Consider the following 17,913-nt stretch of genomic DNA (forward strand, 5'->3'; position numbering starts at 1 on the left):
AATGGATTGAGTGGAAAAAGAGAGCATCCCTGTTACCGCTGTGATTCTGCTTCTACACTGTTTACATATATAGCGTATTCATCAACAAACCTCTCCTGACAAGCAGTAATTTTCACAAAGGACTGAAGAAGCGGCTATTTTCTAATGGGAATGCATTAAAATCTAAACAGACTGCGTGCTTTCCTACTGGAGGATCACCAAGTGCCAAAAATAAAACACAAGGATGGGAATATACACTGCATAGCTTTGCATATAGTCAATCTTCCCATTCCACAGCATTTGCAAATACGCACTGCATATGATAAGTATATTTACATATAAATATATATGTAAACAACTTATTTATAAAGGTCTTATAGAAAGCCTTTGTCAGCTACAAACTGGCCCTTACCAGTTACACTGCCAACAAGGGAACAGGGTCCTTGCCATCTGCCTCGGCAGAGACTGAACCCTGTGCTACTGCGGCCGCTGACCTTCAACGCGCCCTGAGGAAGCTCAGGGAGCAGTGAGGCGCACCCTTTAGTTTCCAGGAACAGGTTTTAAAATTCAATCCTTTGGGCCCTAAAGCACTAACCCCCTTCGTGATAACATCTGATCCTCTGGAACTAGCAGAGCACCTTCTGTAAAATGAGTGCGTGATGGTACTGAACTCCGTCTTCACCAAAACCTCCTGCACTGGCCTTCCCCCCACTGTCCCTTTGGAGCAGTCTCTCAAAGCTTCTGACGTGCTGCCTTCCTGGCTGTAACCAGTCATTTTGCCCCAAATAAAACTTAACTCAAGCTCTCAAGTTCTGCTCTTTTCAGTGGACACCTTAAATCCACAGTTAAAAACCTGTACACGTTCTGGTTCAAGACGGTGGAGTAGAAGGACGTGCGCTCATCTCCTCCGAGAGCACCAAAACTGCAATGAGCTGCTGAATCCATCAATAGGACGACATGGGAGACCACCAAAGACCCCCAGGTCCAAAGACAAAGAAGAAACAGCGGTGAGAGGGCAGGAGGAGCTCAACCACAATAAAATCAAACCCCATACCCGCGGGGTGGGTGAGCCCAAACTGGAGAACAATAACACAAAAGGAGTTCTGGCGTTGTGAGGGTTCTGAATCCCAGTCTTCCAGGCCTGGGGATTCAAAAAAGGAACTGTGAATCCTCAGGGAATCTGATCGTGAAGGCCAGTGGGATTTGATTATAGGACTTTCAGAGGAGTGGGAGAAAAAGACTCCAGTCTTGAAGGCCGCAAACAAAATTTTGCACACACCAAGACCGAGAGTAAAGGAGCAGTGTACCCATAGGAGACTGAACCAAAACTAGCTGCTGTTGTGGAGGGCCTCCTGTGGAGGCATGGGTCAGCAGGGGCTGCCAGAGGGACGAGGGCACAGGCAGCCTCAGGCCAGAAAGGCCCCCCTTGGCATCCACCCTCTTGGCGTTCCTAACCCTACCACAGTCTGGGTCACCTTGGGCCAAACAACTACCAGGGAGGGAGTGCAACCCCACCCAGCAGCAGATAACTGAACTGAAGCTTTACTGAGCAAGGTCCTGCCCACCAGAGCAAAAAATAGCTTTTCCCATTGCCAGTCCCTCCCATCAACAAGCTTACACAAGCTTCTTAGCCTCGCCCATCAGAAGGCAGACAGAAGCAGCAGCACAGTCTCACAGAGGCTAAAACAAAAACCATATTCCAGAAAGTTAATCATGATGAAAAAGAATAAAGTTATGTTCCAGATGAAGGGACAAGATAAAACCCCAGAAAAACAACTAAATGAAGTGGAAACAGGCAAACTTCCAAAAAAGAATTCAGGATAATGATAGTAAAGATAATTCTGGGTCTCGGAAAAAGAATGGAGGCAAAGATTGAGAAGATGCAAGAAATGTTCACCAAAGACCTACAAGAATGAAAGAACCAAATAGAGATGAATAATAAAGATGCATACTACACTACAGGGAATCAACAGCAGAATAACTAAGGCAGAAGAACAGATAAATGACCTAGAGGACAGAATGGTAGAAATTACTGCCACAGAATAGAACATAGAAAAAAGAATGATAAGAAATGAAGACAGCCTAAGAGACATCTGGGACAATATTAAACACACCAACATTTGCATTACAGGGGTCCCAGATAGAAAAGAGAGAAAGGACCTGAGAAAATATTTGAAGAGGTGATAGCTGAAAATTTCCCTAACATGGGAAAGGAAATAGTCAACCAAATCCAGGAAGCAGAGTCTCCCAGGAAGGACAAACCAAAAGAGGAACACACCACGATACACAGTGCAAACTGACAAAAATTAAAACAGAGATAAAATATTAAAAGCAACAAGGGAAAAATGACAACGTGCAAGTGTAACAAAAGGGAAAGGTGCAGAGCACAACGTCTGAAAGAATGACACAGTCCAAGGACACGACAGAAACTGATCAGAATCAAATGGGACCGAGATGGCAGCCTGACGCTCCAATACTTCGGCCGCCTGATGCAAAGAGCTGACTCACTGGAAAAGACCCTGATGCTGGGAAAGTCTGAGGGCAGGAGGAGAAGGGGACGACAGAGGATGAGGTGGTTGGGTGGCATCACCGACTCGATGGACAGGGGTTTGGGTGGACTCTGGGAGACAGCGAAGGACAGGGAAGCCTGGGGTGCTGCAGTCCATGGGGCTGCCAAGATTCAAACACGACTGAGCTGAAGACAGAAGGCAAAACTAGACGCTGATCCCCAATCAGCAAGTGAAATGACACACCCAGAGGTGCAGTTCCCTGGCACTGCTGACAGTTCCCAGGCACTGTCAAAAGACCAAGGAGTGGGCGGTGGCGCAAACCCTGGAGATCTCCGCCCTTCCCCAAAAAAGCTGGAACCCTCCTCCCACTCATTAGGATGAACTCACTCAACCTATAAACACTAACCAGGTCACGGCTCGTGGCCTCCCTCTGAGACACTGTCTGTGCAGTGCTTCTCTCCCAACCTGAAAAAACCCGCTTCTCACCTATCACTTCCTCTCTCACTTAATTGTTTCTCTCTCACTTAACTATCAGAAACAGTGAAGAACCTGAGCTTCATTAGGTCCTGAAACCAAGGACTGTGGGTTTTGGCTGAGTTCAAGTCCCAATCCCTGGTAAATGGTTTCACAAGGAAACTTCCCTCAGGCTATCAGCTGATTTCTCAACAGAAACTCTACAAGCCAGAAAGGAATGACTTAATATATTTAAAGTGATTGAAGGGAATAACCTAAAACCAAGAATACTCTACCAGGCAAGACTCTCCTTCAGATTTGATGGAAAAATCAAAAGCTTTCCAGACAAGGAAAATTTAACAGAATTCAGCGCCACCAAACCAGCTTTACAACAAATGCTAAAGGAACTTCTCTAGGCAGAAAAACAAGAGAAGGAAAAGACCTACCTGCAGAAAATAAACCCCAATCAAGAGAACAGGATATATATCAATAATATGATTCAAAACTGGTAAAGGAGTACATCAAGGCTGTATATTGTCACCCTGCTTATTTAACTTACATGTAGAATAAGTGCATCATACAAAATTCCAGGACGGATGAAGTACAAGCTGGAATCAAGATTGCCTGGAGAAATATCAATAACCTCAGATATGTAGATGATACCACACTTCTGGCAGAAAGCCAAGAGGAACTAAAAAGCCTCTTCATGAAGGTGAAAGTGAAAAAGCTGGCTTAAAATTCAACATTCAAAAAACTAAGATCGTGGCATCCAGTCCCATCCCATGACAAAGAAATGGGAAAAAAAGGAAGCAGTGACAGACTTTATTTTCTTGGGCTCCAAACTCACTACAGATGACGACTCCAGCCATGAAATGAAAGACGCTTGCTTGCTCCTTGCAAGAAAAGCTATGGCCAACCTAGACAGCGTATTAAAAAGCAGACACATTACTTTGCAGACAACGTCCATCTAGTCAAAGTCGTGGTTTTTCCAGTAATTATGTATGAATGTCAGAGTTGAACCATAAAAAAGTTGAGCACTAAAGAATTGATGCTTTTGAACCATGGTGTTGGGAGAAGACTCTTGAGAGTACCTTGGACCGAAAGGAGATCAAACCAGCCAATCCTAAATGAAATCAATCCTGAATATTCACTGAAAGAACTGATGTTGAGGCTGAGGCTGAAGCTCCAATACTTTGGCCACCTGATGCTAAGAGCCGATTCACTGGAAAAGACCCTGATGTTACGAAAGAGTTAAGGTAGGAGAAGGGGACGACAGAGGATGAGATGGTTGGATGGCATCACAGACTCAATGGACATGAGTTTGAGCAAGTTCTGGGAGATAGTGAAGGACAGGGAAGGTTGGCGTGCTGCAGACCATGCAGTCGAAAAGAGTGGAACATGACTGAGTGACTGAATGACAACAATAACAAATCTATAATTAAAGGTAAATGGATTAAATGCACCAACCAAAAGACATAGACTGGCTGGGTGGATGAAAAGTATGCACATATGCACTTTCCACGGCATTCCCTGGTGGCTCAGACGGTAAAAAGAATCTGACTGCTATGTGGAAGACCTGGGTTTGATCCCTGGGTTGGGAAGATCCCCTGGAGGAGGGCATGGCAGCCAACCCCAGTATTCTTGCCTGGAGGAGGAGCCTGGCGAGCTATATCCATGGGGTCACAAAGAGTCAGACACCACTGAGCATCTAAGCACAGCACAAGCTCTTCCACTTATCACATCACTCTGCTTGACCGCCTCCCCCAAACTGTATGTAATTATTTTACATTGTTAAGTTAATCATGTTCCCATTATGGCTTATAGTTATAATTATCTTTTATTTTTTGTCTGGATATTGATTGTGAAAACTGATAAATATCTTTTACTATTGTGATTATGTAACTATTACTTAAAACCATTGTATCATGACTGGTCAACAGAAAAATTATAGAACTCTATCACCAAAACTATGATTTACTAGAAAAACCTGTAATCACTTTTTAAAATCCAGATGCATACCAGAATTGTCTTGAAATTTGTTGAAAAATACAAATGTCCAGGTATTACTTTCTCCAGGGCTCCAGATGTCTCTAATGAGCAGTCATGTTTAAAATCAACTAGACTGTATGATGATCTTCTACTTTTATCTAGTTTGTTTCACTTTTTCTATTTCATATTCAGTGCTCCCATTTCATTAAGTTTTCCAATTTTTTCCAATATTTTCCAAATCCTTTTTTTGATGTTCTTTCTCAAGCCTTTATCAAGTGTAGTAGAAAAGCTTTTGTATGCAGATATATAAATATGTATAATATATGTATTTAAGAAAACATGAATTTTTGCCTAACTAAAAAAATCATGACATTTTGATTCTACTTGTCTGACTTAGCATGAGTAGAATGCTAGATTTTTAATTAAAAAACAGAAATGCAACAAGCAACAAAGGTTTACTGTATAAAACAGGGAAATACAGTCAACATCTTGTAATAACCTATGACGGAAAATAATTTTAAAAATAATGTATGTTTGAATAACTGAATCACCGTGCTGTGCACTTGAAACATTGTAAACCAACTACACTTCAGTAAAATATGTATATTAAGAAAACAGAATCTGTACACTTGAAGGCAAAGGAACCTGGAAGCTTTCTCAAAATACAAGGTGACTGAAAGTTAAGTTGTTTGATGAGATTAATTTAGTAATCTAAAAAAATGTACTTCTACTGTATGAACTGAAGAGAACAAAGAATAACAAATTAAAAACCAATTAAACCAAGCAGGGAGTGATGAGGACCTGGACTAAAGTATTCGTAATAAGAATAAAAAGGAAGGGAAGGATAGAAAACGTATTTTTAAAAATAATTCATAGAATTTCACAACTGAAAAGATACAAATCAAAGAGAGGCACCTATGAAAAATCCAAGTTTTCAGGTTTGAGTGTCAGGAACGTATTTTTACTACTAACATAGAGAGCTAAAAGTAAGTTTTAGAAGAAAGACAAGTTTAGATTGGGGGATGACAATCTCATTTTATATACACATGTACACACAGTACTGAGAAGATATGGGACTGAATTCCACAACATAAAAGCAATAAACACAGTCTTTCCTGAAGACCTAAGAGTTGAAGCGATGAAGAATAAATAATCAAGACCAAGTATCAGAAAAAGAAGAAACAGATCAAAAGCACACTAGGCCTTAGGGTAAAACACAAACAAGGAATACAAAGACTGAGGAAGAGCGCTAGGTAGCAGCATAATAAAGAAGAAAGGTAACAAACATTACTCATCACTTCTGTGGCATGCTGTCAACTCTTCAGCACGATCATATATACTGTGTATCACTTTTAGCTTCAGAATGGCCCAGTAAGATTAGTATTTATTATTCTCATTTTGCAACTTTATAGAGAGATAAACTTATGGTAACTGACCTAACTAGACTCAAACTACTATTAAGCTTCAGAAACATGTCTCAAACCCAATTACTCTGGCTAACCCAACATTCAGTTTCCAAAATAAAGCCAAGTCCACCAGGTAGCAACCAACTAGACACACACAACTGGGCCACTGAGCTGACGGGAGACAACTGTGGAGGCCCCCACGTGACGGCGTCCCCCGAGCTGAGGGCCACACACGACGAAGCTCGTCTGTCCACTGGGCAAAGGTCAGCTAAGTGTTAAGTCTTCCAGCCCTTAACAGGGAAGCTCACTTTCTCTAAAAGATCTAACTCAATTAACATTATCACAGATCAACTCCATCTTTCTCACCAAAGCTTAAGACTCATGGTATTTTGGGTTTGAAGGCAGTATTACAAAACTAATATGGCAATAAATGTGGAATGTGAAAAATCCCAAACATTGAAAACTCTCATTCACTGCACCCTATCCACCTACTTCTCTCTTAAGAAATAACCACTGCTTAGGGCTTCCCTGGTGGCTCAGACAGCAAAGGGTCTGCCCGCAGTGTGGGAGACTGGGGTTCGATTCCGGGGTTGGGAAGATCCCCTGGAGAAGGAAATGGCAACCCACTCCAGTACTCTTGCCTGGAAAATTCCATGGACAGGGGAGCCTGGTAGGCTGCAGTCCATGGGGTTGCAAAGAGTCAGACACGACTGAGTGACTTCACTTTCACTTTTCACTTTTCAAAGGCTGACTGGCTACTTATCAGCATTTTCTATAGGTATCTATGTGTGTGTGTGTGGGTATAAAGGTAAATATATACATGTATAAATGTGACATACATACTTTAAATACAATCTGGTGCAAAATTATACTATTAACTAGTTAAAAATAGATTCTCTTAAAAGCCTTGCTGGATTTAGTACAACACTAAAATTTTTATAAATGAAGACCAATAATAACACTGGTCCAAAATACATCATGGTCTGTATTTTGTTAGCGTCTGACATTCAAAAGTTTTGTTCAAGTATTTCTCCAACTTGGAAAATATGCTGAATACAATCTAGCTCTTTATAGCTCATATTTTCCAAAACTTTTATCCATTATCAAAATATTACAATATTAAAATACTTTCCAGGGCCACAAAGACATCCACAATGACACTAAATGTTCCCAGATGAGTTTCTTAAAAACAAAAGTTTTCTTGCTAGGCTGAGTTGCTTCAGTCCCGTCTGACTCTACTTTGAAAGCAGCTATTATTAATTTTGTAGCATTGTTGTGCTTTAAAATACCCATACCAGGAGCTTTCTAAACAGTAGTCTGTGAAAAATTAAAGAAAGAAATTACAGAGTAGCCACCATTATTAAAATCACAAACATGCTACCAATACAGGCTTACAGAGTAACTGTATCCTTCTACAAGGAAGGTACAAGGTGTGTTACTCAAAGGGTTGTGTTGTGTTTTTTTTTTTCACTTTTCTGCAGAGGGTATACTGTGTGTTGCTGTATAATACATCTTTTCCAAGGAATGCAGGTTTCCTATGGCATCTTATTCTATCAGCAGGAAAGCAGAGCCCAGGTGTTTGTTCCTCATTCTGGTCCAAGTTCAGCATAATGTGATAATAATTTACTATAAATCACCAATTCCCATTCCGCCTCCACCTACAACATACAGAAAAATCTCACTCAAACAATTCTACTGAAAAAGTGAAAACAATGAACCAAGACAGAGAGCAGAAACTTCTTCTAATTTGGCTGCTAACTATGTGCCTCTCATAAGCTGAGACTCAACAAATTTCATCATCTTTGGGTCTTGATTCTTCATCCATCTATTAAATGATATACTATCACAAGTGTTTCCAGTCTAAAACTTGTAATTTCTGGAAATTAAGTTGAAGCTTTAACAAGGAACCCAGTCATAGAACTGATAACTACAAATGTGCAACAAGAGTCTCAGGGTCTCTGCTGGGTGCTGTGCCCGTCAGTCCCGCCTGACTCTGCAACCCCATGGACTGTATCCCACCAGGCTTCTCTGTCCATGGAATTTTCCAGACAAGAATACTGGAGGGGATCATCATTTCCTCCTCCAGGGGCTCTTCCCAATCCAGGGATCGAACCTGAGTCTCCTGCATTGGCAGGCAAATTCTTTACCACTGCGCCACCTGGGAAGCCAAGGGTCTCTAGCTACACCATTCTAAAATCAAAGAGAAGAGGACTTTCCTAGTGGTACAGTTGATAAGACCTGCCAATGCAGGGTATGTGGGTTCTATCCCTGATGCAGGAAGATTCCACAAGTTGTTGAGCAACCAAATCCATGCAACACAATTACCGAGCCCGTGCTCAAGAGCCCACACTGCAACTCCTGAAGCTCAAGTGCCCCAGAGCCCTCCACAGACTGAGAAGTCACCACAATGCGAAGCCCATGCAGAGGAAGGGAGAGAAGGAGCTTCCACTTGCTTCAACTAGAGGAAGCCTGTGCGCAGCAGCAACAAAGACCCAGCACAGCCAAAAATAAATATAATTACTTTATTTTTAAAAATCAAAGAGAACAGAAATGATTCTCCATGGGAGAAACCAAAATGTACAAACAAACATATATAAAAATAACTTCAGTTTACTAGGTTCTATTTCTAATAATATAGCACTTAAATTCATCGTGATTCCAAACTCACAATAAATTGGTTATTGTAGACAGGGTTAAAATAAAAAAACTATGTAACCAAGAGGAGCTAATGAAATGCTTGATGATACAAGTAGGCTCGATGTTAAGGAATTCTAATAAAATTTCACTGAACAAAATTTAAATCTTTACTTCTAGTTCATACAATTCACTACTTAACATTTAATTATATATAAGAACCAGATGCTTGGATAAACAGAATTTAAAATCAAGCAAATTCCAAGCAGAGTTGCTTTAAGATGTCCTTATATTCACAAACACAAGATGATAGAAAAGGTCAAGCCTAAAAAACAAACAAAAGCTGACTAAAAGATTCTACAACATTTTGCCTTAAGCCTTTTTCTCTCTGTCATCTCCCCTTAATCTCCATCTCTAGCCCATTCTTTAAGTACCTGACCTATATCCGTTTCCATCCTGATGACATCAAATTGTCCAGGGGCATGGAATTACTGTTGGGTTTAACAAACCAGTAATCTTTCGGTGGTTGAGATACATAGGTGATTTCAATTCTCCCCACCCCAACTCTTTTATTCTAGGTGGGAAAAAATGCCCCCTCATCTGACCCATCCTGCCAAATTACCTTCCTCCTCAGAAGCTCTGCTCTTCCTGATTCACCCTGACTGTGACTGGACCACGTCATTTTATCTACTCTGATTGACCCTGATTGTGACTGGACCACATCACCTTATCTACCCTGATTGACCCTGATTGTGACTGGACCACATCACCTTATCTACCCTGATTCACCCTGACTGTGACTGGACCACGTCACCTTATCTACCTGGCATCTCCAAGCCCTGGCAGCACACTCTTCCTCAAACCCTTTAGAATCTCCACTCTCTTCTGATCAAAAAGGAAATCTTGGGAATAGTACATACAAAGACCCTTCATCAGAAGAGCCTTACCCATTTCCCTGAAAATGATCTTTTGCCTTTGCCTCATACGTATCTCATACTCTGTATGACATTATATACAGAGAATAGTATGCACATACTACAAACTGTCTACTGCACTACTCTTTGTATCATAGGATTCATATCATATTATCTTTATTCTTTGTGATAATCCATTCACAACCCCAACCCTCTCAAAATATGAGCCAAGAAAAAGATGTAATTAACCTGGGAACCACTCTGCAATGCCTGATAGATGGCAAATATGCATAAACAACAAAGCTCAAAGGACCAAAAACTATTTTCTAGTATTCCTTCCAACCACTAGTTGCTGTTACATTAGAACCTTCAAGGGTTATTACTGTATTCTAGCAATTTGAAAACTGCACTATAATTAAAACAGAATGAAAAAATAGTGTGACAATCCTGTTCTGTTGCTCAGTCATGTCTGACTCTCTGCAACCCCATGTACTGCAGCATGCCAGGCATCCCTGTCCCTCACGATCTCCTGGAGTTTACTCAAACTCAAGTCCATTCAATCGATGATGCCATCTAACCATCTCATCCTCTGTCAGCCCTTTCTCCTCCAATCTTGAAGGACTAGCAAAACAAAGTAAGAACTCATAGAATTATTTGGAATTACCCCTGCTTAACAGCTCTAAGAGGTCTGAGATAGCTAACCCTTTGATTTGGCAAAGAATCAAATCAACCAAAGTACTGATTGGGAAATTTTGTACTAGCAAAATGTGGTAGCCTCCATCAGGGCAACTTCTTTAGGATATTAATCCTCTTCAGCTAAGTTGGTCACAACCCTTTTTCTTGTAATCACTACCAAAGCCTTTTCGTACTGTTCATGGGGTTCTCAAGGCAGCAAAACTGAAATATTCCTCAATGATCAGTGCAAAGAAATAGAGGAAAACAACAGAATGGGAAATACCAGAGATCTCTTCAAGAAAATTAGAGATAACAAGGAAACATTTCATGGAAAGATGGCCTCAATAAAGGACAGAAATGGTAAGGACCTAATAGAAGCAGAAGATATTAAGAAGAGGTGGCAAGAATAAGCAGAAGAATTGCATAAAAAAGATCTTCACGACCCAGATAATCACGATGGTGTGATCACTCACCTAGAGCCAGACATCCTGGAATGTGAAGTCAAGTGGGCCTTAGGAAGCATCACTATGAACAAAGCTAGTGGAGGTGATGGAATTCCAGTTGAGCTATTTCAAATCCTGAAAGATGATGCTGTGAAAGTGCTGCACTCGATATGCCAGCAAATTTGGAAAACAGCAGCGGCCACAGGACTGGAAAAGGTCAGTTTTCATTCCAATCCCAAAGAAAGGCAATGCCTAAGAATGCTCAAACTACTACACAATTGCACTCATCCTGCACGGTAGCCAAGTAATGCTCAAAATTCTCCAAGTCAGGCTTCAACAATACGTGAACGATGAACTTCCAAATGTTCAAGCTGGATTCAGAAAAGGCAGAGGAACCACAGATCAAATTGCCAACATCCGCTGGATCATTAAAAAAGCAGGAGTGTTCCAGAAAAACATCTATTTCTGCTTTATTGACTATGCCAAATCCTTTGTGTGGATCACAATAAACTGTGGAAACTTCAAGAGATGTGAGTACCAGACCACCTGACCTGCCTCTTAAGAAATCTGTATGCAGGTCAGGAAGCAACAGTTAGAACTGGACATGGAACAACAGACTGGTTCCAAATAGGAAAAGGAGTACATCAAGGCTGTATATTGTCACCATGCTCATTTAACTTATATGCAGAGTACATCATGAGAAATGCTGGGCTGGATGAAGCACAAGCTGGAATCAAGATTGCCGGGAGAAATATCAATAACCTCAGATATGCAGATGATACCACCTTTATGGCAGAGAGTGAAGAAGAACTGAAGAGCCTCTTGTTGAGAGTGAAAGAGGAGAATGAAAAAGTTGGCTTAAACTAAGATCATGGCATCTGGTCCCATCACTTCATGGCGAGTAGATGGGGAAACAGTGGAAACAGTGTCAGACTTTATTTTTTGGGGCTCCAAAATCACTGCAGATGGTGACTGCAGCCATGAAATTAAAAGACGCTTACTCCTTGGAAGGAAAGTTATGACCAAACTAGACAGCATGTTAAAAACCAGAGACATTACTTTGCTAACAAAGATCCATCTAGTCAAGGCTATGGTTTTTCCAGTGGTCACGTATGGATGTGAGAGTTGGACTATAAAGAAAGCTGAGCACCAAAGAATTGATGCTTTTGAACTGTGGTGCTGGAGAAGAGTCTTGAGAATCCCTTGGACTGCAAGGAGATCTAACCAGTCCATCCTAAAGGAAATCAGTTCTGAATGTTCATTGGAAGGACTGATGTTGAACCTAAAGCTTCAATATTTTGGCCACCTGATGCAAAGAGCTGACTCATTTGAAAAGACCTTGATGCTGGGAAAGACTGAAGGCGAGAGAAAGGGACAACAGAGGATGAGATGGTTGGATGGCATCACTGACTCAATGGACATGAGTTTGAGTAAACTCCAGGAGTTGGTGATGGAGAGGCCTGGTGTGCTGCAGTCCATGGGGTCGCGAAGAGTCGGACATGACTCAGTGACTGAACTGAACTATCTGAACTACCAAAGCAGAGATAGATTTCTATGAGAGGTTCCGAGTGCTCTGACAGAAAGAGAACAAGAATTGGGAAACTTCTGCCCAATAAGAGGAATTGCTATAAAAATATAAATCACTTTTCTTGGCATATTAAAAAAAAAAAAAGCCAAATATGCCAAGGATCCTTACAAAAGCAGTCACAACCATAGCTCAATAATCTTCCCTAGTGGCTCAGACAGTAAAGAGCCTGGCTGCAATGTGGGAGACCCAGATTAGATCCCGGAATCTGAAAGACCCCCTGGAGAAGGAAATAGCAACCCACTCCAGTATTCTTGCCTGGAAAATCCCACAGACCAAGGAGCCTGGCAGGGCCCCAGTCCATGGCGTTGCAAAGAGTTGGACATGACTGAGCGACTAACACACAAACCTCAATAAAGCATTTAAAAGGTGGAGGGCACTTAGTGGCTTGTTAAATGCTTACAGAAAAACTACTCAGAGAAAGAAGTCATTTCAGCAACTAACATGTAATATGGAAAAAACCTCACTTTGGTGATTTTTATTCAAAGGGGTTGATATTTAGCCAGGTACAAGATAAATAACCTGCATATAGTTTTTAAGCTTTTATTAGGTAAATGCGCATTAGCATTATCAGGAAACTTCCTCCCTGTTTCAAGAAAACTACACAAGCCAACTACTTTCATAGAGTCCCTCAACTGTGGGTAATACTTTTAAACAGTATTCTCTTAAGAGTCCATCATACATGTTTGCATGAATGCTCGGTCATGCCCACCTCTTTGCAGTCCCACGGACTGGAGTCCACGAGGCTCCTCTGTCCATAAGGTTTCCCAGGCAAGAATACTAGAGTGGGTTGCCATTTCCTCCTCCAGGGGATCTTCCTGCCCCAGGGATTGAACCTGCATCTCCTGCACTGGCAGACGCATTCTCTACCACTAAGCCAAGGAGAATACATGTGTACTTATCAGTAAATGAGGTCTGCGTTCTGTGCCCAGTTAATGAGTTAATGAGGTTTCTCTTCTCTTCCTTTAATGAGTCAGTGTAGCTACATAATGAAAGTATCATAAATGGGAGATAGGAAGAAGTAAACCAAGCTTTTGAAAGTTTGCCCCCTTTGCTGCATTTTTTGTCACGTTTTCAAGAAAGAATGCTCGCTCTGCAGTTAATATGAAAAAAAATTTAGTTGCTCAATGTCACTACGTGCGGAAAAATAAGAAACATGCATTTCCAGTAAGCACCCACACACAAAAACAGTACAAATTCCATGAGGGTGGAGACTTTTTTTTTTGGTCTGTTTTGTACACTTACATCTCTAGAGTCTAGAATAAGTGTCTGCACATGTGCACGTGGTAGCAGACGTTCAAAAAACCACATTGAATAAATATTTTCACTAAGGCAGCTTTTAAAAGTATTTTCTTTCTCTTTTTGATGTTAAAATAAGGCTTATAAGGCTCAATTATAATTCTGATTTGCAAATAGCATACTACTGACCAAGTTCTCAGGTTTCAGAGTAAAGCAGGGTCATAAAAAGTATGGCCCATGGCCCATTTCTGTAGGCCCTCAGGCCAAGATTGGTTTTACATTTTAAAAGAATTGTGAAAAAAATCAAGATTATGCAAAAGAGACCTTAAGCAGCCCATTAAACCTAATTTTTACCATCTGACCCTCTACAGAAAGTCTACTGACCCTGTGAATTGAGATTTCATTCAAGAGAAAACCAAAGTTGGGACTTTCCTGACAGTCCAGTGATTAAGATTTCACTCTTCCCCTGCAGGGTGCAAGGGTTCAAATCCTGGGTGGGGAGCTAAGATTCTGCAGTCAGACAGTGCAGCCAAAAATTTTAAAAAAAAAAGAAGAGAGAATGAAAGCTTTAACATACTTTCACCTATGAACTGAGAATCTGTTACTAGAAACATCTTTCACGTAAGACCTTCTCCATTATCTAAATCTCTAAATTTTAGCTTATTTGATTTGAAGAATGCCAAGGAAATGGCTGTTTTTTTTTTAACCAGAGCATAAGTGGTTATAATGCCAAAGCTAATAAGAACGATTACAGCTGATTTACATTTAATATTTTACATACTAAAACATACAAATGGATGGAGAAAAAACAAAATGGAATACAAACAGAAAAAAAAAAAAGCCAAATTATATTTCAAAGGAATAGCAAGACTACATTAAGAGGGAAAAAACTAACGAAGCAACATTTGAACTCAGCATTTTGACTATATACCCTCAGACTAAAAAAGATGAAGAAACAAATACTCAATTCTAGTTAATAGGCTTGTTTTGAGACTTAGCAATTCTGAAACTACTTTCTGTGTATTTTAGGATTGATCAAACAATACATAAATATATTGTGGACAACAAAAACTAGTGTTTTCTCACTACAGAAAAAGGAATTACAAATTTGCAAAGGGGAAAGACTAGAATGAACCAGTGAACAGTGTTGAACTGTTACTGGAGACAGGATGAATTCATGGCATTTTACAGAGGCAGATGGACAAAAAAAAATTTGCTTGTATATTGACATTTTATATATATATAAAAGCATGTTCAGACATATACACAATTTCTAGCTCAATAACCACCAAAAGAAACTAAGGTTCCTCAGAGAAACGGCTGATTCTAGAGTTGGGGTAGGAATACATTATACAAGAAAGTGAATACCCAAAAACTGATGAGTACATGCTGAAGACACGGGAGCCAGCTTGAAGGAGCTCTGACATCAAAAGACCCCAATAAATAAAAAAATAATCCTTGAATTCATACTGATATGCATATATACACAAATGGGGAGAAGGAAAAGCTCCTGGGGAAGGCTGATAATAAACAATAGACTCAGAAAATGACCATCCGAGTACTGATTCAAGCAAGAACTGGATGCTTTTTAAAAAAAAAAAAAGGGTGAAAGTTTGATGAGTAACAAACTATTTGTATAGTTTCAAAAATGACTTCCCATAAGATATTTGTTACAGGTTCAGTGGTTAGGACTCCACATTTACACTGCAGGGAGCACAGGTTCAATCCTTGGTCAGGGAATTAAGATATTGCAAGCTGTGCAGCATGGCCAAAAATAAATTAATTCATTTTTTAAAGAAATATTTGATGCATGAGACAAGTGCTCAGGGCTGGTACACTGGGAAGACCCAGAGGGATGGGATGGAGAGGGAGGCGGGAGGGGGGATAGGGATGGGGAACACATGTAAATCCATGGCTGATTCATGTCAATGTATGGCAAAAACCACTACAATATTGTAATTAGCCTCCAACTAATAAAAATAAATGGAAAAAAATTTTTTTTTAATTTTTTAAGAAATATTTGTTACAAAAGGAAAAATAAGACATTTTACAACAGAAAAACCTTGCAGAAAAAATTTAACATCCTTATTAATGGATACATCATGTGCTTCCTGAGGACACAGTATCACTTTTGGATTACTCCTGCCAAAAATGACTAACCTGAAACTGATCATCAAGCATCAGAAGACAATTCCATATTAAGGGAATTCTAAAAATAACAGGCCTATTCTCATCAATCATCAAAGGTCATAAAAGACAAAGTAATAACCAACTGCTCCAGATTAAAGGACACTATAGAGAGACAAGTGTGATGTGATTTAGGTTTTGTTTCTACTCAAGACTTAACTGATACAATTAGTGAAATCTGAAGGAGGTCTGCAGACAATTGCATTATATCAATATTAACTTCCTGATTTTGATACCTGTACTGTGGCTGTTTTCAGAAAATACAGTTAATATTTAGAAGTAAAAGGCATTAATTGCAATTTACTCTCCAAATGTTCAGAAACAAGGTTTACCAGTCATTCGTGTGAATTGCAAAGAGAATAGGAAAGCAAATATGATTACATGTACTACATAGTGAAATCACGATGAAGTGTATATAAAAATTCTTTATCATTCTTGCAACTCTTCTGTAAATCTGAAGTTGTACACATAAAGTTTAAAAAGTGGGGAAGAACCATCAATTTATATTTGGACATCATGCCAGCAAAAAAATTGTGAAAAAATCGAGTGATGGTTCCCCTTTACACAGCTCGCTGCCCTTTACACCTCAACCAGGAGCTGAGTGAGACCTGGTCCTCCCAGTCTCAGCTCTAACACAAGCGGCACTTCCTGGTAAAGTCACCCTGGCAGGCCTCAGATTCCTTGTTTGTGAAATGAGGACAGCACCTATCCTACCTTTCTCTCAAGTTTATCCTAAGATTCACTGAAACATAGTAATGGCTGGGGAAAATAAGCACATATAAAACACCATATATTATAAAGTGATTCGCTTTTAAAAATGTTTGGTAAATAAAAAGTACTTTAAAATTACCCAAGCCAGACATTTTTTTTTTTCATCACAGCAAGGAGCTGTTTTAGAAACTAGACATTTGCTATGTGTTTTGGTTTGGAAAAATTCTAACTTATTCAACATTCTTTCTTTTTACCATTTCAATAAATTCAAATACCTCTACCTTTTTTTAACCAGAAAACGCCACAGTATCAAAACATTACTAAAGAAAGGAATTAACCAAGGCATTTTCAACCTTTAAAAAAAAAATAAGATACAGCTGACATAAAACTTGTATTAGTTTCAAGGGTACTGATCAATCTTTTAGACACTGTGACCCAAAGTAAAAAAACCACTGTATCATTTCCCAAGTTTCCAAGATCATAAAATACATAATCCAAACTTTCATCCTGCACTCACAAGCTACTCAAATGAGACCCAAGGAATCAAATCAAATTCAGAAAACAGTGTTCATAAAAGAGAAAGAGACACCAAATTTTTTTCATGTGCTTAATTAAATCAAGGGAAAGTTTGTTTTAGAAATAAAAATAATCAAACTTCCCAAATTCTTAAAGAGTTTGATCACCACTTAAAATTATTTTTTACTATTTGCACACAGAGACTAATTAATATATCATGACAAAAAAACTATCCCTAAAGCTATATTTTCTAAAAACAGTTATGATTCCAAAATACCAAATGGAGATTTAACAAGATAGGCAAATTAGTATAAAATGAAACAATGTCGCTTGTCTTACTTCCCCATTGAAAAGATCACATCAGGTTCATGTTTAAGAAGGCTACTCCCTCAATCTCTATTGTGAACAGCAGACAAGCCGCCTGGACTCTGTAACAGTGAAACGCTGAGAGCAGACAGGCAGAGCTGAGCTTGGAGGGCAGCGCAGCAACCGCCCAGGCCCCAGCCAAGCAGCGAGCCGGGGCCAGGAGCGCCTGCGCAGCCGCACCAGTCTGCAGCAAGGGCCCTGCAGCAGGGGCCCTGCGCTCAAAGCCGAGGAGGTGGAAGAAAGGATTACAAGTGCAGAAGCGCCAAGATGGTGTGCTTTTTGCCTGTTTTGTTTACAAGTGTGTCC

The 17,913-nt window shown here is 40.0% G+C and overlaps 1 protein-coding gene across 9 annotated transcripts in view; it reads right to left on the reverse strand.

Annotated features, from left to right (window-relative positions):
* Nucleotides 1-17,913, reverse strand: part of SCAF8 (SR-related CTD associated factor 8) — a 208,354-nt gene that overhangs the window by 182,973 nt on the left and 7,468 nt on the right. The window lies entirely within an intron of this gene.

The sequence above is a fragment of the Muntiacus reevesi genome, chromosome 3 (assembly GCF_963930625.1).
Source record: "Muntiacus reevesi chromosome 3, mMunRee1.1, whole genome shotgun sequence".
Taxonomy (NCBI): domain Eukaryota; kingdom Metazoa; phylum Chordata; class Mammalia; order Artiodactyla; family Cervidae; genus Muntiacus; species Muntiacus reevesi.